Source organism: Gadus macrocephalus, chromosome 23 (assembly GCF_031168955.1).
Source record: "Gadus macrocephalus chromosome 23, ASM3116895v1".
In the NCBI taxonomy this organism is placed as follows: domain Eukaryota; kingdom Metazoa; phylum Chordata; class Actinopteri; order Gadiformes; family Gadidae; genus Gadus; species Gadus macrocephalus.
Window position 1 is genome coordinate 17,849,624 of NC_082404.1, and position 23,113 is coordinate 17,872,736.

The window sequence follows — 23,113 nt, forward strand, 5'->3', positions numbered from 1 at the left end:
ATGACGTGAGTGAATGACGAAACTGAATGACGAAACCCGGTGACACAGTGGTGAACAGAGAGAAGAGGATGGGATCCAGGATTGAACCCTGATGGTTCCCATGAGTGAGACTACATGGTTCAGGGACAGAATCCTTCCAGGGTACCTGGTAAGTGCGATCCTTGAGGATCGCTGAATCAAATCTACCACACATCTCTCTCTCTCTCTCTCTCTCTCTCTCTCTCTCTCTCTCTCTCTCTCTCTCTCTCTCTCTCTCTCTCTCTCTCTCTCTCTCTCTCTCTCTCTCTCTCTCTCTCTCTCTCTCTCTCTCTCTCTCTCTCTCTCTCTCTCTCTCTCTGGTCGATTTGTTCGGTGGTCAAGCGAGCAGGCCCTGTCTGGCTGGGCTCCAGCCCCGAATGATTGTGCTCATTATGTGACTTCACCCTCTCCATACCGGGGGTCAACGCAAACAACCACAGCGCCTGCTCCAGGTTCATTCTCCATGTCCCTGGGGGGGGGGGGGAAGGCTGTGGGTGGGAACAGGGGTGCGAAGGTGAATCCTCCAGCTTTTCCTGAATTTCTTCTTTCCATCTCGCTCCACCTTCCGTCCTCCTCCACCCACCCTCACCCCAACACGCGCCCCCAGGGGACGGTGTGCCATCTGGAAGGGGAGGTGTCAGAAGGACTTTTCCTCGGCTGGGGGAGGAGGGCCTGCTGGTGGTGGGTCGGGGAGGGAGTGGGTGTAATGAGACTGCAGGTGGCTGCGGCTGCCAGTCTCCAGTCGCATCACGGCCAGCGGCAAGTGACAGAGAGGGAGAGGGGGGAGGGAGGAGAGGGAGGAGAGGGAGAGAGCTCTGTACAGTCACAGGGTTAGATCTGCCAACCATCCATCTCTCAGCGCCGTGCCGGAACCGACAGTTGGAGAGAGAGAATAGAGAGAAGGGAGAGAGCGAGCCAAAGAGAGAGTGGATAATTGAGAGAGAGAGAGAGAGAGAGAGAGAGAGAGAGAGAGAGAGAGAGAGAGAGAGAGAGAGAGAGAGAGAGAGAGAGAGAGAGACAAAGAGAGATACGATAGTAGAGAGGGATAGAGGAAAGAGAGCAAGGGGAAGAGATAGAATAGGGATAGGTGAAGAAGAAGTGAGATAGGAGACACAAGAGAGAGTGAGAGAGAGGACAGGAGATAAAGAGTGAGAGAGTTAGGCCCTGACAAGCTAGATGTTTAGGCTGATTCCGCCCTGTATGCATTCACAACCATTACACACAGTGCTTTGTTTGGGTTAAGCCACCAACTGCAAATTCTCACTCTAATTACTTTGACAATCTTTATTGAAAATTACATACAAAGTCAAAGTGGAATTTTGTAGGCCGTTTTTTCTTTCCCATGGCAGAATTATGGATGTTAAAATGATTTCTGAAAGACTGAAAGTTTATTTAAGCCATGTGTCGGGGTCTAACACAGAGCGTACTAAACAACAAGCCCTGACAGTTATAATGCTAACCTGTGTGATCTAAGCCTGATTACATTAGTTGTGGCTTGACTGCATTACGGAGTAATTTTCACAATAAACTCATGGCTACACAACATTTCTTCATTAAATGGCCTTACATATCCTGTGTATATATATATACTAGAGCCCGACCGATATAGGATTTTTAAGGCCGATACCGATACGAATATTTTGTGATTAAAAAATCCGATATGCCGATATATCGGCCGATATATATAAAAAAAAAAAATCCAGAAACGCGCAACAAAACAAACAGATTTCCCTAACATTGGTTATTTGTGGTTATCCTTTAAATCCTTTTCACTTTCAACTAACACGTAACAACAGCAAAACTGGACATGGTAGTCATGAATTAAGTCATGCTTATCGACTTTAGAGAATTGATGGGGATGTTCTTTTAATTGTTATTCAAGCAATGTATGTCTTGTGACAGTTGCCAACTTACCATGAACACACTTGCACACATGAGCTGTGTTGGAAATCATTCCCTATTCACTCCCTCACTATTCCCTATATAGTGTTTATGATATAGTGCACTATATAGGGAACGAACAAACGAGAATTCGGACACTACGCTGAACATTTCTAAGCGTCATTTGCGTCAGTAAATGCGCCGGGTATTTGTGTGACGCAGACAGATGCTCCCACATCATGTAAACAAACCGGGCAATCCCGAGGAAAGCTGGAGCTTGTATTGATGTTGAATGCAACATTTCCTTGATCAAGTTTTTTTTATTAATTTTGAATATTACATTTTCTATGTTAACTCCCAATTAAATTGTTGACATCTCTAAACGAAAGCCGGAGACTCCATCATTAAATGTATTAGTTTTCGCGGTTATTCAGCTTCTTCTTCTCCTCCGGAAGAACACTACCGCATTGCATTGTGTTATACGGAGTAACAAGTAGGGAACATCGCATGTACACTCAATTTTAGTGCATGAAATTAACCACTGAGAATTCGAACACCACTGCAAAATGGCGAGCACCCTATATAGTGCACTATATCCGTGATAGGGAATGATTTCGAACACAGCTATGAACAACACCGTCGATCTCCGTCATTCACTCTGCCTGAATCAGCGGGTTTGGGGCGTTAGAGCGCCCTCTGGTGGACAAACTTTTTTTTTTTATATATTCATTTATCGGCCATTATAATGCCGATACCGAATAGTTTGAAAAATGCCTAATATCGGCCGATAATATCGGCCTGCCGATATATCGGTCAGGCTCTAATATATACGTATATATATATATATATATATTAGGGCTGTAACGATACGCATATCGAAACCGAAATCGCGACACTCAAAGCCACAAACCTGTCTCGCGGTGTGAGAAGGCAGAAGCGCGATACGCCCTTTCTAACTCTCCGGTCAAATTGTCCGATGGAAATTTGCTAATAATTTGTCTAAATAATAGTCTGCTGACAGCGCCCCCTCCTATCGATGCCGTAAGTATGCGACCGGATGCCCTCTCTGTGATGACAGCTCTCCGTGGCTACGGAGGATTGCATTTCTCCACAGCCGTAGAAGTCCTCATATGCAATATGAACGACATTTATCCAAAGTGGGCCAAGCGCAAATTTTTTTGCCGGTGTGATCCCTGTCTCTATTGTTTTGTGTGATTTGACCGGCAGTTTGTCTGCTTATAGGTCGGAATGAAGCGGCCACAGATTATTGACAGGATGGATACTTTATTCTACCGGACTCGTTCGCTTCTTCACTCGACACACACGCTACCGCTCGCTCTCCTCGTTCGTCCACTCACTCGCTGACGTCACTCACACACACACACACACACACATACGCACGCTGCCATTCTCGCACACACATACGCTACTCGTAACACATGCCTCGTTATTGCGACGTTCATGTTAGACATTCATGTTTTTTTCTATCTATTGAAAGTTAGGCTATTAAACATGTTGCTTTCTATTAGGGCCCGACCGATATTGATTTTTGAGTGCCGATGCCGATTATTTTCAGAGAAAAATTACGATTACGATTTAATCGGCTGATTAAAAAAAAAAAAAAAAAAAAAAAAAAAAAAAACAACAACATATAAAACGTAGTTTTTGTTACCTTAAATATACTTTAAACACTTTTGACGAATATGTGAATTGAATGCAGAACCTTTGAGTGTTTTAGAATACATTTACAGTAAAAAATGAGTGTAATGTAAAATGTAAAATAAATAACTAACTCCCAATGTGCTGCGCTCGTGAGCAGTGACTAACACGTGCGTGCTGAGCAGTATGGTCTCACCGTTAGAGTCTACAGTATAACAAATTAACATGGCCTGGGACCTAAAGAAAAACAGGCACAACATGCTCAAACAACGCGTCTTGTGTACATTGGTGAGGTGAGCGCGCAGCTGCCTGAGCGAGCGTGCTTTCATGTTGTATGGTAAAATTCAATCTCCTCTTTTTTACTCCAGCTAAAGTTGTTAGTTAGCAAGGCGAGTAGGAGCGCAATCTGCAGGATACTAATCGCAATAACATTTATAAAAAATAAAAAAAATAAAAAAGTTTGTAATCTGCGTCTTTTTGGCCGATGCCGATTATTTTCAAAAAGGCTATAATCGGCCGATTAAATCGGCAGGCCGATAAATCGGTCGGGCCCTACTTTCTATATGGCCTGATTATGTCATTATTTAAGCTCCATAGCCTAATAAGAAGCGCTAATAGGATATTTGACTAACCAACCAAACTAGTTGAGGGTTTTTGCCTACCTGCAAGCATCCTCCAACTGCAATCTTTGGTTATTTATTTATTAATTTAGCTATACTTTAATAGTATTCTTTCTGTTCAAATCTGTTCGGTGTTCCAAATTATTTGTTATTAAATGTTACATTAAGTTAATTGTTATACAAGTGTTGTTTAAATAAAAAGCTTTTTAAATTTAAAAAAATCGTGGGATGCATCGAACCGTGTGTCAAATATCGTGATACAAACCGAATCGTGAGTTTGTGTATCGTTACAGCCCTATTATATATATAATTCCTGATATGTATTGAATCGCTGATATCATAGGTACATGTATACATAGATACATGCATCCATACATAATACATATAGACACATACATATGACATAAGCAATTCAAATGCATATCATTCCTGACTCAGAGGCGTCGTCCTTAAGACGGAATACTTTAAAAAGAAGGCATCTAAAATCCAGAGGTCCAGCACAAAATCTCTGACAGACGTTAACTTTGGTCAGGGAACAGCTCGGGAGTTCTGTCCATACGTGAGATTCAGTTCAGTAATGAAGTCAGCGAGAGCGGCCATTTCTTCAGGGGATTTCTCTATTTCCAGGGTCCAGATCAAATACAAATAAATTAATAATTTCATGGGGCGTGGGAGAGTGTGAGCGAACACGGAGCCTGGCCAAAGGGTTATCCGTGTGTGCGTGGCTCGTCTATTCAGCCTGATGTCTCCAAGGCTGCCCCCGCCCCCCACATCAGGAATATCTCCCTATTAGCACTAGAGGCATTCCCATTGAAACTCTACATCAATATTGAAAGCGGTTAAGAGGCTATTCTATAGGGCTTTATGGCCTCTTCGTAAAACACTCAAGAGTTTTATAAAAAAATACATTCACTGGATCCCAGTTGGATGAAGGCGATTATTCTCTTTTAACTTCTTGAGAAATTCTAACTACAATCATTTCAACATTCAACATTTTATTTGCAGTCGTTCCCGAGTAAAAATGTTTTGATTTAGAAGGTTTCGGCAAAAATGATCTCTTGCAGGTTGATATTATAGGTTTGTGGCATCAATAAACAGGACGCCAAGGAGAGAAGTGTGAATAAAATGTGAGGCATATCATATCCAGATGTTTTATACGTTTGAGATACATATATATAAATATGTAGTTTTGTTTTGAATATATTTTTGGCAGTTGGGTCTTTCCCTGGTGTCTCTGGGTCATTAAAAGTAAACAGTTAAAAGTTAATTTAAATGTCAAGACAGTCAAATGCAGATGAACCCAAGGCGAGAAAACATTTGGGATATATTGAAATGCAATTTATTTTACACACTACGCCGCCTGCTTCTTCTTCCGGAATATTAAGGTATGACGAACCCTCCATTTTGTTTTGCCACCGTGTGTGCGTCTGCCTAACCTGTACATTTCTGCGTTCGTGTAACGCAAAAAGAAGGTTCATGAAATATCTGGGGGGGCCTTATAACAATGACAACAAAATTAAGACAAGGAAAAGAATAAAAACAAGAACATTTCAAGAAGAGCAATTCTTCGCGTGACGAGGGAATTATTGTCTTTTGCAGGAGAAGTTTGAACATATGGTTCTGTCAATGTGATGGCAGCCAAGCATGTCTTCCCCTCCAGCTGTTGCTGTATTCCTATGGAGACCGTGCCGCGTAACGAGAGGTTTCTCCCTCTGTTGTCATACATATTTACCCAACTTTATTGTGTGTCACACGACCCAGGGACATTTTGCTGCTGCCTTTTAGTCTGACTTCAAGTTGGTGTTAAAAACAAGACTATAAAGCTGAAAATGTGCCGTTGTTATGCAGATGAATTCTTGACACATTGTACGTTTGGGGCAGTTGACTAAGATCGCTGCTTCTTGTTCATATTTATCCTTATTTTATGTTGGGTATGTTTATGTTTATGTCGGAGTATCCCTCAAGGCTTTTGCTGTCAGTTTGTTTTCATTGAGGCTTGTTTTAAAATACCTACCTTGAACCTTTATCCCACCATCTGTCCATCCGTCTGTCCCTCTGCATGTCTTTCCTTTGATAGTAAGCAAATCTGTGAAACACACACACACACACACACACACACACACACACACACACACACACACACACACACACACACACACACACACACACACACACACACACACACACACACACACACACACACACACACACACACACACACAAAAAGAAACGTATAGTGTAAATACATTGTGTATGCATACAAAACACTGGTATTTACTTTTGACGCTTTGCAGAGATGCTGTACTACCCTTACCCCACGCAAGAGGAATCTCCCAAAATGCATTCTGTGACTGGAATGCACGATATATTGACGCAATACCAATAATAGCATACCACATGTGTGCAATAACAAACCAACATCGAAACGCCTCGAGAAAAGTATGCAATATTCTGTTTCTCTTGTGGGGTGATGCCTCAGTTGGCCGAGTGGATGGTTGAGTTCAAATCAGAAACCACTTGAAGCCGCTATATAGCGATCAAGTTCCATTGGCTGGTTGCCATGTCACATGCGAATGTGAGCACCAGCCTACGACTTGCGTGCTCGCATGATTCGAGTGAATTAGTGAAGAGATAGAGCCCTCGGTTACCCTTGTGGTTTCAAAGCGACTTCCATCATCTGATCTCACTGGGACACTTTAACCGTCAGGTCTTGACCCTCCCAGATCGGATCCTAGACCGAATGAGCTAGACCACATCCCAGATCGGATCTGGCACACACTTTGATCCCATGATGCTAGACCACATCCCGGGGTGGTCCGGCTCGCATCATGATCGGGTTGCATGGCTGTGCGGACCGCAATAGGGTAGACTTCCGACTACATCGCCAACACCACACCGCGACACCGACACTGTGGAGTGTTTTTTCTGGGAAAGGGAAATCCGAACTCGGATACGGCCGAAGAGTTTGCATTCGAGGGTGGACGTCAGACCTGTGTTCTGATTGGGTGCATCCGATCACTAAGGTCGCATTGAAAAGTCGCAATTTTCATGTTACTTGTTTATATGTATTGTGTTTAGTATTTAGTATATGTATATGTGTTTATTGTTTCTAGCATCGCTTGCCCTGTAAACAGTCTTTATTTATTGATTTTACCGGTATAACATGTCGTGTTCTGTAGAAATAAGATTTTGAGTATTCTAATTATTATTCGTGTTCAACTTTAGTTGAAAGAACACTTTTTGTTTTTTGTATGTAATGAATCTATCTTGATGCGTTTCTCCATAAATGCTGTGTTTTTACATAATGTTTAAGAACATCCAAATCAATATTGGTATGGCAGTTCGTAAACAACAGAGATTATCATATTTTCTCAACATCGTGCTCCAAACTTGAGAAGGGTGATAAGTTATCACTTTCAGCTTTCATGGAGAAACAAACCTAATACCACTGAAGATGCTGCACTTGCAGAACCCATTAGAGGATAATGTATCCCCACAGCCAGAGCCAGTTCTTCCTTTATTTATTACATTTACTTAACCCTGATCTAATATTTTGTTATCGTGTTAGAGTCAGAGAGTTAGGGTTAGCACTTAACGAGTGTGCTATTGCACTTGCAACGAATTGGCAATAAAGATGCATTTTCAATGTGTGCCGCCTAGATGAACAAAAACGGATCAAACGAACAAGCTGCGCTTGTAAGCCCAGAGATTTGTCCACGTGCAGAGAAAGAAACACGTGGGCTGGTCCCACCGACACACCGACAAGCTCAGCAAAGGCGAAGCAATCTGACTAGCATCGACTTGCATATAATTACAAGGACACACACACTCTCTCACACACACACAAAAACACACACACACACACACACACACACACACACACACACACACACACACAGTCAAATTCCCTCAATTTAACAAAACAGGGGGCCTGTGTTGTTGAATCACACCAGTGATGTTGTTTTATTAAATTCAAGATGGCAGAAAATAAACAGGGCCTTGTTTTAATTAACTGGGCAGAAGGAGTGGATGAGTAGATGAGTCAGCCTGTAGCCATGCAGACTGGAGTGGTCGGACACACAGACACACACAGACACACAGACACACACACACAGAGGAAGATTCACAGATATACAGTATCTAAACACACACACACAACCAAACACGCAGATATATAAGTGATAGAGACCCAAATGGGTATACAGGAACATATGTGACACAGATTTGTACACACAAACACTTACACAGCTATATTAGATGATTCACACATGTATATATTGTTGTACACACACAAACATGCATATACAAACAGTTCTATAGATGATCTATAAAGATCTACAGGGCTATCGATTACAGATCTTCAGAAGTATGCGCATAAGCACCGATATATTGATCATAGCTACACAGACAAACACACAGAAGCACAAATACAATTTTCATCACCCCCCCCAACATACACACTTAAATCCATCCATTCACACATAAACACATAGATCCCATCAACGATTAACAAACGTTTACACGCACACCTCTCTTTGTATTTAATTATGCACAGTTTATTCAAGCACTCATTGCTGTTTGTTTGTTTCTTTCAGTACTACAGACAAACAGCACGTAAGTACCACCAACAATACTATTTTAAGTACTACAGTACTACAGTTTTACAATCAGTACTCAAGCACTACGAGTGAGTACTACATCCAGAACACAAGAAAAGTTTCTTATTGGTTGATTGCTTTTCCTTTCGGTTTCGGATGTAATCGATTTCCTGGAGGAAAACACTTCCTTATTGTCTCTTTGAAACTCGACCCAGCCTACAGAGCTGTAAAAACCTTTGTGGTGGTACCTCAAATCTTTCTATGAATAAGGGTTAGGGTTAGAACAAATAGGAACAGAACACAATACTGGATAAAATGCAAGTCGTAGCTGTTTCACCTTTTGATTCCAGTTGCCTTATGTTTTAATCTGACTGTTGAAATTTAAATCAGACCCTATGGGTATTACACACTTACAGTATATAACTGCTAGCGTTTAGTGCTGTCTCAGCAGGACATCTGGCATTTGTTAAAGTAAAAATGAAAGTTCTAGTTAGCACGCAATGTTCTATGATGAGGATGTTGACATTCAGCTGGGTTGGAGGTAAATGGTCAAGTTTTTTACAAATTGTACTTATGCAGTCTCCAACACCAGCAGCTACCGACACACACACACACACACGCACACACATCACCCACGCACACACACACACACACACACACAAGTGTCGTGAGAGAGAGCAGTGCATCTTTTGAGCTTCGATGAGTCGGCAGATTCGCTGAATGCATGGAGCCCCCGGGGACACTGTCGACTCGGAAACTCGAGACAAAGCCACCTCTAACCCGTCTGTAGTCAAATAGACAGTTAATAGGGGAGATGAGCCGGGCGAGAGAGGTAGAGACAGAGAGAGAGAGGGAAACAGAGATAGAAAGTAATAATTACATCCATCTATCTAGCTATCTCTCTATCGAGACAGAGACAGACAGACAAAGGAAGAACTACATCTATCTATCTTTCAATTTATCTAACATCTATACATCTGTATATCTTTCTTTCTCTCCATCAAGAGAGAGAGAAAACGGGAGGGAGAGAAAAGGAGAGAGCAAAGAGGGAGAAAGCGTATGTGAGGGAAAATGAAAGAGACAGGGCAGTGAGAGTGAGTGATAAGTGGGAGAGTGACAGAAAAGGACGGAGAGAAAAGGAGACTGTCTTGTTTTTATAGGTGGAACAATCGATAAAGGATAGCGCACCACAGGTGAAACTCATCCTGTACTCAGGAGCCCCTTTAAGAATAGTGTGTTTCCCGGAACAGAGAGAGAGAGAGAGAGAGAGAGAGAGAGAGAGAGAGAGAGAGAGAGAGAGAGAGAGAGAGAGAGAGAGAGAGAGAGAGGGAGGGAGGGTGAGGGAGAACAAAAGAGTGGGAGGGATCATTAAAGAGAGTGAGGTGTGAAAGTGAGAAGAGGAGGTGAAAAGGATGGTAAAAGAGAGTGAGAGAGAAAAAAAAGGAGTGAAAGTCAACTGGAGAGGTGCCAGGCGAGAGTGACAGAAGAGAGATAGGTTGAGACCGAGAGAAAGGGTGGTAGGGAGAGAGACTGAAAGAGTGAGATAAAGGGAGTGTGCCAAATGAAGTGGGTGAGAGAGATACAGTGAGACAGACCAAGTGAGAGAGAGCCAGTGGAGGACAGCGTTAAAGAGAGCGAGAGCGAGTGGGAGGCAGGGAGACGGAGTGGGGGAGAGAGAGATGGGGGACGGCTGGCGGGGTGGGGGGTTAGCAGGACATATTCTCCATCACCAAGGCGAGGGAACAGCTTGCGCTGTGTGTTGTGACATCTATTATTAAACACTCCACACGCTCTCTGCCAGGACCTCTGGCCAAGCTCGGACCCACAGGAAGTGGGATTTATCCCCCCTAAACCCACCCGCCCAAACCACAGACCACTGCCCCTCACCCCCCCCAACCCAAGCTATACATAGCCACACTCCCCCTCTCTCCCTTTCATTCTGCCTCATTCACTTTGTCTCTTACCATTTCCGGTTCACTCTCTACAATTGACACACTCATTCATTTTCTCACCCCGTTTTTCTTCTGTCACTGTTTCTCTCTCACTGTCTCTCTATTTCACTATCTCTCCCCCGCCGGGCTTAACGAAACCAAAAGATTTAAGGGAGCACATGGGGTGAACGGGTGTGTTTGTGGGGGAGAGTGGTTCTGTTTCTGGGTGAACACATTTGGCTGCAGCACAGACACTATGCTGCAGCCGCTGGCAGCTAAACGGACTCTGTTGTGACTCGTGTGGGGGAGAGAGAGAGAGACCAACACCCAGCTGATAATTCTAAATAGTCAGTGTGAATCAGCTCCAAAATGATAGTCACTGTTTGGAGTGGAGAACTGTAGTGGAGAATAAGGCAAGGCAAGGCAACTTTATTTATATATTTATATATATAAGAGTGAAAGATGAACATAAAAACCGATATCTGATAAGCCTGTCATACAAGTTGAAAGGAGATATATATATCTATATATATATATATATATATATCTATATATATAGCGAGAGAGAGAGAGAGAGAGAGAGAGAGAGAGAGAGAGAGAGAGAGAGAGAGAGAGAGAGAGAGAGAGAGAGAGAGAGAGAGAGAGAGAGAGAGAGAGAGAGAGAGAGAGAGAGAGAGAGAGAGAGCAAAGAACAAACTGTTCCATCATCACTTTGTCATAATGTGACAGTTGGTGGTCACCTTACTGCTGTCCAGTCACACATTGTCGAGTGTTGCAACTTTTTATTCTTTTGACCTCAGATATCACCGCGGTAGAGATTCCTTTAGTACTAAGGATACAGGGGGGGAAGTTTATGACTATGTATTTATATTAAAGTACTAATCTGTTCTTGAATCTGTGTTTTTTTTACAAATTAAACACCTATTTGCCATTAGATCGCAATAGCTAACTGCATTGTATGAGAGAAGTTTATACTTTATTAAGTTTTGATTCCAATTGATCGTAAATTATTTGTAACAATGATTTGATATTCATAGAGGCTCTCTTTCTACTCATTACTTATAAAACTGCCATGATTTAGTTAGCTTGGGACGGGCTCGGAGGATGATATGCCAAGTTCACTCTTTATTATTTATTTGTTAACATTATTGGAAGAGGCCAAACTTTCCAAATTCAAAGTTTTTAAAACCTCAAATTACTCGTTGCAGGAATATGGACAATAACAAATATTGATATTCATCCACCGCAGCCCAGTGTCTGGCTGTTTTATAGTCAACAAACCAGAAAAAGTGCTGCTGGCCTTCTGCGACTGGTTTACGGCGCTTTTTCGACCCACATTTTCTGTCTGGCATTTAACTTAAGAAAAGATGGATTGGGTTGGTTTGCTTATCAAAAGCCAAGGAGAAACAGGGCGAAACAAAAAAAGCTAACAAAAATAGCAAATTCGTATACGTCTGGAATATGTCTCGTTCACACTGCAAGAAAAAGTCTCCCAAGTCAGGATTTTTCCTCATATTTGACTCATATTTGACTCATATTTGATTAGATTTCTTAAGCACAATGTGAGCTGCACAAATCACATGGAATCTGGTATTTTCCAATTCTGACTTGGTCCACTTTCATAGTCTGATGCTTTGCAATGCGACCTCACACCTCAGTCTGAACAGTGGTATTAGAATCATGCGACTTTTACGTCATTCCAGCTCAACATTCATCCAAATTCAGCGCTGGCGAGACACACTCTGGAAGAACATGGATGCCAGCCGCAATGAAAATAGCTACAAAAATAAGTAATGTTGGATGGCCATTGCTGATGATCCCTTTTTAGTTTATGGCAATCCATCACATATACTGGCTCCTGTGTTTTCTGTATAGTGCTATCGCTATCGCTGCCGTGCAATTTCATTTGAACAGTGTTCATTTGTAGGCTACTCTCAAAAAATGGAAGCTGTGCCTCTTCACAAACGTTGCTATTCTGTAACCGAGTTGGACTTGGACCGACGAGGGGATCAAAGCCGCTGCAATCGTACGTGATATTGTAGTTTCACATTTTTTGTTACTCAAATAAAGTTTTAACAAATGCAACCTTGAGTTTAGTGGTCTCCAAGTTTACTGCTGTACGAAAGATTTACCTTATTGTTCTTTTACGCATGCAGTTCCGACTGCTACCGGTTAACACTGGAATCTGATATTGGCAGCCTAACAAAAAAAATCTGATCGGAGCAATAAATCCAAGATGAGCACTAAGGCTTGCTGTGTGAACAAGGCCTTAGAAGGTTTGTATTCAGCATATGTTGAACCTGATAATCCGATTTTTAACCAAAAATATACATCTGTTGCCGAAAGAATTTCAGTCTTTATAAATCAATAAAGATTCAGATTAATATTTATTACAAATTTTTTACTCTGATATTCTCTCTCTGTTAAGCATACTTTTCTTTATTCTTCTTCTCTTTTCCCTCTGATATGAAATGGTTGGAGGTGCAACTTGTTCCAGTAATCACCTCGAAACCAGAGCCAACGAAGTTCACCACTGAACAGAGGTCATTTGAATAATTTGATTACAGCACTTTTCTACTTTTTTTTTCACCTGCAAAGCTCTTAATCCGTCGCCAGGCGGGAATGCTAATGAGTCACTGGCGTTGTTGATGAGGGAGAGGCATAGAGAGAGAGGCATAGAGAGGCAGAGAGAAAGAGAGAGGCAGAGAGAGAGAGAGAGAGAGAGAGAGAGAGAGAGAGGGGCAGAGAAAGAGACTTCTGATTATCATCACGTCGCTAGATTTTAGCCTAGCAAATACGATTCATGTCACTAGTGGGCCTGCTTGCCCAACACACGCTGTAAATAGCTCAGGGCCATCCTATACCACGAACATGGTCAAACCATACAGTCTACTACACTCTGTGACTGCCAAACGCCTGGCTACTCCCTGACTACGAGGAGGTCAGAGTTTCTGCTCAGCAAAACCCTGATTGTTTGCCGTCCTCCCAACTGACATCAAGACAGCAGAAACCATATACAACTTCCGCTGCCGACTGAAAACTCAGACAATCAATGTTTGAGATTTTCCAAACTTATTTTTGGAAAAATGCTTTCTCTATCCCTAGTTCCTAAAATATAGCACGTGGAGCAGCTTATTTTATGAATATTGTGTACTCCCATGCTTATTTGAAATTTTCCCGGTTTTATCTACAGGGGTGATGCATGTGTTGTAAGTCGCTGTCGATGCAACCCAAGCTAACAAAAACAATAAAAATTGTCCTTACTAAGCTAACTTTCAGCCTGGAAATATTTACTGAGCTAGTCTTTAGTGTGGTTGCCTTTACATAGCTAGCTTTTAGCCTAGTTATCTTAACTAAGCAAGCATTTAGCCTGTTTTTTATCACTTAGCTCAACTTTAGCTTGGCTATCCTCGCTTAGCTACCCTTAGCTATCTTAACTATTGGCTTGGTTATTTTCACTTGCCTAGTTCTTAGCCTTGCCCTGTTTAGCTGGCTTTTAGCCGAGCTATCTTCACTTACCTCGTTCTTGGCCTTTCTACTATATTTAGCCAACTCTTAGCCTGGTGATTAATACTTAGCTTGTTCTCTACTAAAAAGATTTTTTTCTTTTGGTGTAAGAGTAATAGTTCACCAGAAAATATTCTCCTCTAATAAAAACCCTTTTGTTTTTTTGTATAAATGTGTAAATGTTCCCATTTTGACAGGGCCAACTATCGTATCAGACATAATAAAAAGTATGATATTACGAAACTCCCAAAATATATTAGTCCAAACTTGATTTATAGCACAGTTCTTGAGTACTCTTACTCAGGTACTTTCCAGCCCCCATATTTCACTCTGGTGGTGCCCAATTTCTGGTCATGCACATCACCTAGGATGCTCCAACCAGCCACAAAGAGGAGGCATGTTCTATTCAGTGTGAAATTGTTTTTCCGGTAAGCAATAAAGTATAGTCCTTCATAGGGCAAAATTGGGGCGAAAACCCAGGCAGAGAGAAAACTGAGAGAGACACTATTGAATATCAACAGAGGGAAGCAGTCAATCTCTAAGTCTATCGAAACCTCGCTGTGAAATGATTCTTTCAACCTCAGCTCCTCTCCTCTCTTGCTGTCAAAGGGGAGGGCATTATGACATACATTTCCAGGTCCATCACTGATCTCGTCTCAGTTTAGTGAACAGATTGAAATGCTGATTCAGAGGAAAAAGTGTAATAAATAAAACCAAAAAGAAATTCCAACACATTACCGGCTCAGTTTCTGCCCGGGCCCGTAACTGACAGCAAGTAGGCGTATAGGTGTACTTGTTGGAAACTTTAGGACGCAGGATATATCTCACCATGTTCATTTGTATTTGCAGAGACACCCAACAGACAGAGTGACGCGATGACTTCTGATTCAAACCGTTGAGTCTCACAGGGTTTCTACCAAGGAGACCTACCCCCATCCCCTCATAATATCAAAACTATATTTAAATATTGATTCAGGGAAGAACAATTTGTTCATCCAAACAGGGAACAATTACACTGACTTGTGGGTCATCGCCTCTTTTTTGCATAGAAATGAATAAAGGGGATAAAGTTCCTTATTTTTATATATTTTATGTTTAGGAATTCTTTCATACCTTCCTGGCCTGTTGAAGTGCATGTTAATGCCTCTGACTCATGAAGGAGCATACTAATGTGCCTCTTCTTTTCTTCAAGATTTAATACTCGAAGATGAGGAAAAACTTTGAATTCGATTTTTAGCGACATTACAGTTAAGAATTCAATTACATTTCCTTCCAACTACCCAGGATGAGATAAAGTCATGTCATCTGTCTACACCCATCCAGCTATACATGTAACCAATATTATACATCTTAATAGTCATTAGCCAAGGCCAAAGCCTTGGAGATTTGCGTGCATACTTTAAATGTCAAGCTTATTTGAATAACTTCTACTTCTGCTCCTGTTATGTTTCATTATGCACAGTAATGTTAAACACAGACCATATAAACAGCTGACACAGCGATATGTTCGAGTTTGAGAATATGTCACTGTCTGAATTGTTTAATATCTGTCTGCCCAAAAAATATAATATATTCTAAAAGGCCCATTAAAAGGGATTGGTACATTAATGCCACTAAGGATTCATCTAGAAAAGTAGATAAGAAAAGGGCAGGATCAAGTACAACAAGGTGAATTGGTCAAGACCTGTATTTCTTGCTGGGTTCCCACAAATAAAGGCTAATTATCTATCAAATCCTATCTGAAAGGACACTTAAGCTTATATAAAAAAATTTCTCGCATTTCTATAAAAAAAAAAAGTCCGGGGTACATTTAAATCAATCTGCCTCTAAGGGCCCTATCTTGCATCCGGCGCAATTGACTTAATCACTGGCGCATGTGTCGTTGCTAGATTGCAACTGGCGCAGAGCGTTCTTTTCCCTCGGTCAATTAGGGAATGATCTTGCGCCCCAAGGGGCGGCTCGGCGAAAGGAGGCGTGTTCTGGCGCAAACGTTCCCTGGGGCTATCTTGCAGTTTCAGAAACCACTTGCGCCACAAACCAGGAAATACCTGGTTTAAAGTCAGTGGCGCGTTGTTCAGATGCTATTTTAAGGGCGCATGCATAATGTTGCTTGTGCACCTCGCGCATACACTTTGCTTCTCTCATCTACCTAGCCACACATTCTTGGTAAATTATTTGGGAAAGAACAGCTGATACAGCGGTAATAAGTTGTACTTTTAAATCAATGCATCTGCAAACACTGTACAGCAAACACATATTTTCTTGACACAGACATCGTGTACATGCCCATAACTTTTAGGATAGATGAGTATTTGATTGTGAGAAAACATTGTTTTATCGCGAGTGAGTGTTGATTGAATGAATGCGGGCGCGTGTGTGTATGTGTAACACGCAGGCGCGCGTGTGTGCGTCCATCTGTTTAAACACACGCAAACTAAACACGTAACGCTTAATACAGTCCATGGCAATGTGTAGGGGAACACATGGATATTAGGAACACAAGTCGATAACGATAATGCATACAATACTAATAAGAAACAATGTTTATGATGTATTGCGTATATCATTAAATAGAACCAGTTACCGCATATCATATGTTATATCATATCCACTTTCTTTGCCAAAATTTAATTGAGGTCTCAGTATTTCTGAAATTGTGGAAGAAAACCTAATTCCATGTTTGAATTAGGCCATATTATTTGGCCATAAACTGAGCCATTTGAAGTTTGAAATTCATGTGCATCCGTCTCGACTGCAGACACGCTGTCAAAATATCAACTCGTCAGATTCAAATGCGCTCATGGCTCTTAAAGGGGATGGGAGCTGGCACTCTCATTGGTTTGTTGCACGTTACACCCAAACCACACCTACGGGTAATCAGGCTACTTCAGACCAACCCTTTTTAGAGTAATTTTTTGCTCCGGTAAACTAGCGACATCGCCGTAGAACCGCCCACAAAGCTACTTGCGCTTGGCGTTTCTCACTTGCGTTTCAGACCGTTAAAATAGGGCCCTAAGAGTTTTTTCTGCTGGCCTGATAAACAAAAAAACTAAAAATAAACATTAGAAAGTAGAACTTCAAACATGAACTAAAAGTGGCCTTGACTTAAGTATTAACATTTAAAGGAAGCAGACAACATTACGCAGTCTTCAGTGGTTAAGTTGGATCGCCAAATAGCGGGCAGGCAATACAGACCAGAGAGGCAATACACAGCTTGGGGTGGGATTGCACAGGTTGGGTCAGGTGTTGAGTCATCCTTGGCCTCTTGCTGAACTCAACGGGAGGGACTGTGTTGAACACAGCATGGATTAACCTAATAGTTCGAGGGCCTTTCAGTATATTTCTGTGCCGTGGTGTGCGGATGGCCTTTCAACGGCAAAGGTTGTGGCGGTGGTGCTGGTTTGATTTCCAGCTTGAGTGCTGTCCACATGTTCTCATGTCCTTTTCGCATTCCTGGGTGGGCGAGTGTCCTGCAGGTGCTTTGAGTCCTAGCCGTCCACCACTGACCTCTAGTTAACGTAGTCAAGAGCAACCTCACAGTTAGCCCGAAGAACCGTTTGATTTGAGACAGTACAGGGGATAGCCTGCTGGGATTGACTGAGCCTCTCGGCCCGCGGTGGTCAAGGAGAAGCTCTATAGAAAGAAGTGTTTGGATGGATGGAGCAATAGGTGGCTGGACAGACAGACCTACCTGCTCTGTGATGACCTGTAGCAGAATTGACTGCAATTTGCTTTGAATAAAAGTGTATAAAAGGACTTAATAACAATGATTTGTAAATAAATAAATAAAATACTCTTGCCACATGAAAACAAATTCCCTGCAAAGTTCCATGCCTGGGAAGATATATTTATTACCTAGACTCAGTCTTTATTTTATTCTCGGTTGCACAGCTCAAACTGTTAAAAATCCGGAAGGCTTCCTTCATTAATGCATGGAGACTTCCTTCCCTGGAGCTCTGCTAACAGTGTTGGAGCATGTGGCGTTGCCAGCAAGCATAAACATCTTCATTGAATCAATCAATCTAGCACCAACACTTCGATGCTGCAGAGATGCACCTAAATTACTGCGGTGGAGTGCCTCATTTCATCACCGGTTGTCCGATGGATATATTCTTTATCCTTGTGTCCGATAATAAGGATTACTGCTCCACCGTCTGTGGGGCTTATATGCGCTACATATAATGAAATCAGAAATAAATATGGTTTACTTGAAAGGTCAGAAATTTCTTGTCTGGAGTCCATCAAGTACATCTTATCCTACGGAGCGGTACAATATATCTATGAATAGACCATATATATATATATATATATATGTGCCTAATGCCTGAAGCCTGGAGAATGTCCCTATATGTTTGAGTGCACTGCTGCCAGGTGAGAAATGGTTGGTGTTTTAACTTGCAGGGTGATCAGACCCAGCCCCAGAATTTGGCCTGGATGCTTCACCGTGGACACCGTCGACTGAGAGGCCGAGATAGCCCGTGGATGATTAATAGTAACTGCAAGCCATATGTTTTAGCTTATGCTCGGACAGTTAACTCAAGAAGGAGGCAGTAGCCTCCTCCCCGAGTTAACCGGTAGAGCGGATTGACTGGTAACCGAAAGGTTGCTAGTTTGATTCCCGGCTACTCCTACTCCTAGAGTGTTGTGATGTCCCTGAGCAAGGCACCTAATCTTGCGCCTTGTCAGTCGCCCTCTGTGGATGACTCCGCTGTCGGTGTGTGAATGTGTGAATGAATAGTAAGTCGCTTTGGATAAAAGCATCATAAATGTAAATGTAACCTCACATCTCTCATTCATACTTTCTCCTCTACACATTTTTTCTTTTACCTTTTGCTCCTGGAGATCCTGTCTCTGGAGATGTTCCAGCTTTTTTAAATATCCAAACAGAGGGCTTTAATGCAGAACAGTGCTTCTGCAACTCAGTATTTTTAAACTTTAATCATAAACATCAGATGCAGGCGACTGGCCTGTTAAACCACGGCACTCTCCTCCCTCGAGTGTGTCGGTGTGTTTTTGGAGCGAAGAGGTTTACGAGTATCTCAAGGACACCTCCGAGATAGTTGTTAAAAAAGTGTTAAGTGGGAAAGAGCAATGTGTGGTTTCGCTAATTAGCACATCCCTGAATGAAGAGTGTGGTGGGAGGGGAGAGGATTAATTAACCGACCGGGGCGGCGGGGAGCTTCGGTTTTGGATGGCTTCGCCATTCGCGATATTGCATTAAACTTAGGGTGGGCGGAGACAGGTGGCGGCTAGCTTGGTTAGCACCTGTCAGCACCTGATGGAGGATATGGCACCCTGTGTCCTACCTACCCGGAGCGTGTGAGTGCGTGAGTGTGCATGTGCTGATGTGTGAATTTACTTGACACCTGGTAATTTATTACGCTCCTCTTTTCCTCCTCTATTTTGTGTGCATTTTCACAGCTGTGCAATGTCACAGCTGTTGGAGAAAGCAGACTGGGAATAAATAATCACTATTATAAGGGGAAATGTTATGAATGAATGGCATGGGATGATACTAAGCTATACACTCAAAGTGGATAACCCAGCATCTTCCAAAAGCAAGGATTGATGTCTAATTATAGCTATTATACTGGCGACATTTTCACACTAGGAGAGTGGGGCAATGTATTAGTGGCTGCCTTGTTGTGAAACTGCTCTGAAAGGTTCTCGGTTTGATTCCCAGTGTCCGCGGCCTAACCTGTTAGCGTCCTTGAGCTAAAGAGCCAAAAAAAACCCTACCTGGCTCCCTCTTGTGATGGATCCAAATTCAATGGATGTGGCTCTGGACATATTTTTCTGTTTGAACAATTGTAGAAAAGTAAAAAGTGAAGCTGACAAACCGCGGTGAATCCCTCTGCCGACTCGATATGACAGATATTTGTGGATGGTGTCGGTCAGGGTTCACTGGGGATGTAGCACCAGCAGCTCAACCCACCACCCCCCCACCCCTACCTGTCATCCCTGGGGAGGTCAAGCCCCAGTCGAAGGGTGAGGTAAACATCGGTAGCCTTCAAACACAGCCGTCAAAGTCGTTTGAGAAAGTGGCTGACAGAGTGACATCTAATATAAAAAGCTTTGCCGGAGTTGTTTTATCATGTTCCAAGATTACCATCATAAACCTTTCAGTTTTTTAATATATTTCACAGCTCTTCTGGTCCCCTTGTTTTTTCATTCTTTCTGGCGCTCTCCCTTTTTTAACGTTTCAGAATAAAAGTCATGAGCCCTGATCAAGTACAGATGAATAACAGCCATGTCCACTTGCTTTATGCGCCAATTCATGCAGTAAATCACCAAGTGAAAAAGTCAGAGCACTGTATTCACATTTAAGACACTTTTTTAATTGAAGCCAGAACGAGCCAGGTGAGTTAGATTAGGTACAGCAATCATCTTGCATTAACGGTTTAGGTAATATTGTGACTACATGTGTAGGGTGTAATGTATCTGTCCTTTTTTCAAAGGCTGAATTATCCTAATACCTTACTCCAGAGGTTTACTACAGGGGGTCCGCGGAGGTACTGCAGGGGGGGGTCGCGAAGGTTTTGGTTGATTAGACATTTCTTTTATATTCCCCCGGCAATTTTTCGACAAATTGAAATGTCTTTAAATACACATTAACATGAATCAAACACGCTAGCCGCGATTACATGGACACTTTTGATCCAATTTATAATCGATATAGATCTATTCCAATCATGCGATCCGAATGTACTATATCTATGGCATTTACAAAAGTGGTAAGCGTACGTTCGTATGTCTCTCGCGCTAGGGCTGAACGATTTGGGAAAATAATCTAATTGTGATTATTTTTACCAATATTGCGATTGCGATTTAATGTGCGATTTTTATAATTTATTAAGTTCCTTATGTTGTGTATTATTCACTAAAAAATAAATAAATCATTCTTTTGTATGATGACCAACACAACATTGGAAGCAGTCAACGTAAAAACTGCTCTTTCCTTTAGGCCAGGCCGATGTGTTGAGATTAATTTATATTATAAACTTCTTTATTTAACTATTGGATTGTAAAATAAAAATAAATGAATCCTACTGATTTCCATTCAGTAACAGTAACAAATCCCTTTTTTTAATTTAATTTTTCACAGCCTTTGTGATTTGCATACCGCGTTCTATTACATCGCAATTTCAATTTGATTAATCGTTCAGCCCTATCTCGCGCCCACCTGACACATCTGGACTGGCTGCGACATTTTTATGCATTTGATTTTAATGAAAGCCCACCAGCAGAGAGCTTTTCTCTGCCTGCTCCTTCAATTACGAAGAAGGACAGCACAGCGCCGTAAGTTTCTCGTCCGGTCTTTACATCTACCCCCTCCTCCGCCGCAAACAATACGTATTTGGATGAGAGTGCCCAGCCAATACAGTTGGGAGAGAGAGAGTGCTGTTATGCAAGGGATAATATACAAAACACCGGTTGTTATCCGGAAAATAAGCAATCAGCAGATACATAGTCCGCCAAAGACGTTGAGGACGTCGCTTAGCAACCGGACACGCTGGGGTTGATAAGTTACCGGACTGCTTGCGGAGTGGTAACAAAGACACTAATAAACATCACTAATTTGTTTTATGAAAAAAAAGTCAATTTGAATAGCTTTTATGCATGATTACATGCAATTTTGGGAGACATTGGTGATCTTGGCAGGTATCAGTTTATTATGTTATGTTATGTTTATGAATGGCAGTGGCATGGCCACCCTACTCACTGTACCTTGCACATGTTTAAAATGAAAACATGAATGTATGAACCTGTGTATTATTTGAATATCTTAGTATTGAATGCAAAATAACAAGGTAAATTTATGCATGGCACTATAGGACCAGTTTAAAATAAAACACGATTTTATACAATATATTAGTAGGGGGTCCCCGCTCCATCTCTCCATCAGTTCGGGGGTCCTTGGCCTGGAAAACGTTGAAGACCCCTGCCTTACTCAATTAATATTAGCTGACTTCAGAAAGGAAAACAGATTCCTTTACGTGCTTTGATGGGCTATAATCAATATAATTTGCTATTTATGTGGAGCGAAAAAGTCAATACCACAAGACAGAATGGGTTCATTATTGTTGAGGTATTGGGTCGAGGAAATTATGATATCTGATTTGGTTGAGGAAATAGCTCTTGCAAGAGATATTACTGAAAAAAAAAAGCAAATCTGAATATGATGAAGTTGGCAGACCTTAAAGCAATATACGGCATAGGGCGTGTTTTTATTGGCTCATGGAAAGGCACAACAGGTACGTGGATTAGAAACACTCGGCGAGAACAAACTGTGTCCACCTGTAAACTACAATTCATCACGTTGGTGGAAGGCTGTGATACAGCACAAGGTTTGCACCGTTGCCCATTGGCATCCTGTGTCCCATGGTAACAGCGATACGGCACCTGGCCACGGCACATAAGACAAGAGTCTTTATGTGAATGTAATTTATACACAAGTGACTCAGGTCCCTAGTTTGGATGTTCCCCGCTGCAGGTGTATGAAGGCGTGTTTGCGTGTATACAAACCAAAAGAAACATGCATGGTGAACTGCATGACCAGTGAGGTTGGATTTGCTCTATGTAAATGCAATTCCTTATTATTATTATCATCCTAAAACAAACGCCCCCATTAATTACCCACCAGATAGAAACAGCAGTTGCCTTAAGGCTGCCTCATCAGCAAATTCCATATCAGCTGGGGTGTGGTGGGGGGGAAGGGGCAGCGGTAATGTCCTCTAATGCCCCCCAACCCTCCTCTGCTCCTTCTCCCCCGCCCCCCCGCAGATAACAATGCAATCCTATTAATTAATTCTTCCTCTGTGGTGCTCTCACTGTGTCATTGGTTCAGCGGTATCGCCTCGCTGCCAGTCGCTGCCTATCAGCTCCTGTACGAATCTCC

The 23,113-nt window shown here is 42.1% G+C and overlaps 2 long non-coding RNA genes across 3 annotated transcripts in view; one reads left to right on the forward strand and one right to left on the reverse strand.

Moving 5' to 3' along the window:
- The window catches only part of LOC132452739 (uncharacterized), a 101,623-nt gene extending 97,634 nt beyond the window's left edge, over nt 1-3,989 (forward strand). Inside the window, exon 2 of the long non-coding RNA XR_009524482.1 lies at nt 3,761-3,989. This is a non-coding gene — a long non-coding RNA (uncharacterized LOC132452739). The remainder of the gene's footprint in view (nt 1-3,760) is intronic.
- The window catches only part of LOC132452738 (uncharacterized), an 81,079-nt gene that overhangs the window by 10,912 nt on the left and 47,054 nt on the right, over nt 1-23,113 (reverse strand). For both annotated transcript variants that reach the window (XR_009524481.1, XR_009524480.1), the window contains exon 3: nt 6,193-6,264. This is a non-coding gene — a long non-coding RNA (uncharacterized LOC132452738). The remainder of the gene's footprint in view (nt 1-6,192; nt 6,265-23,113) is intronic.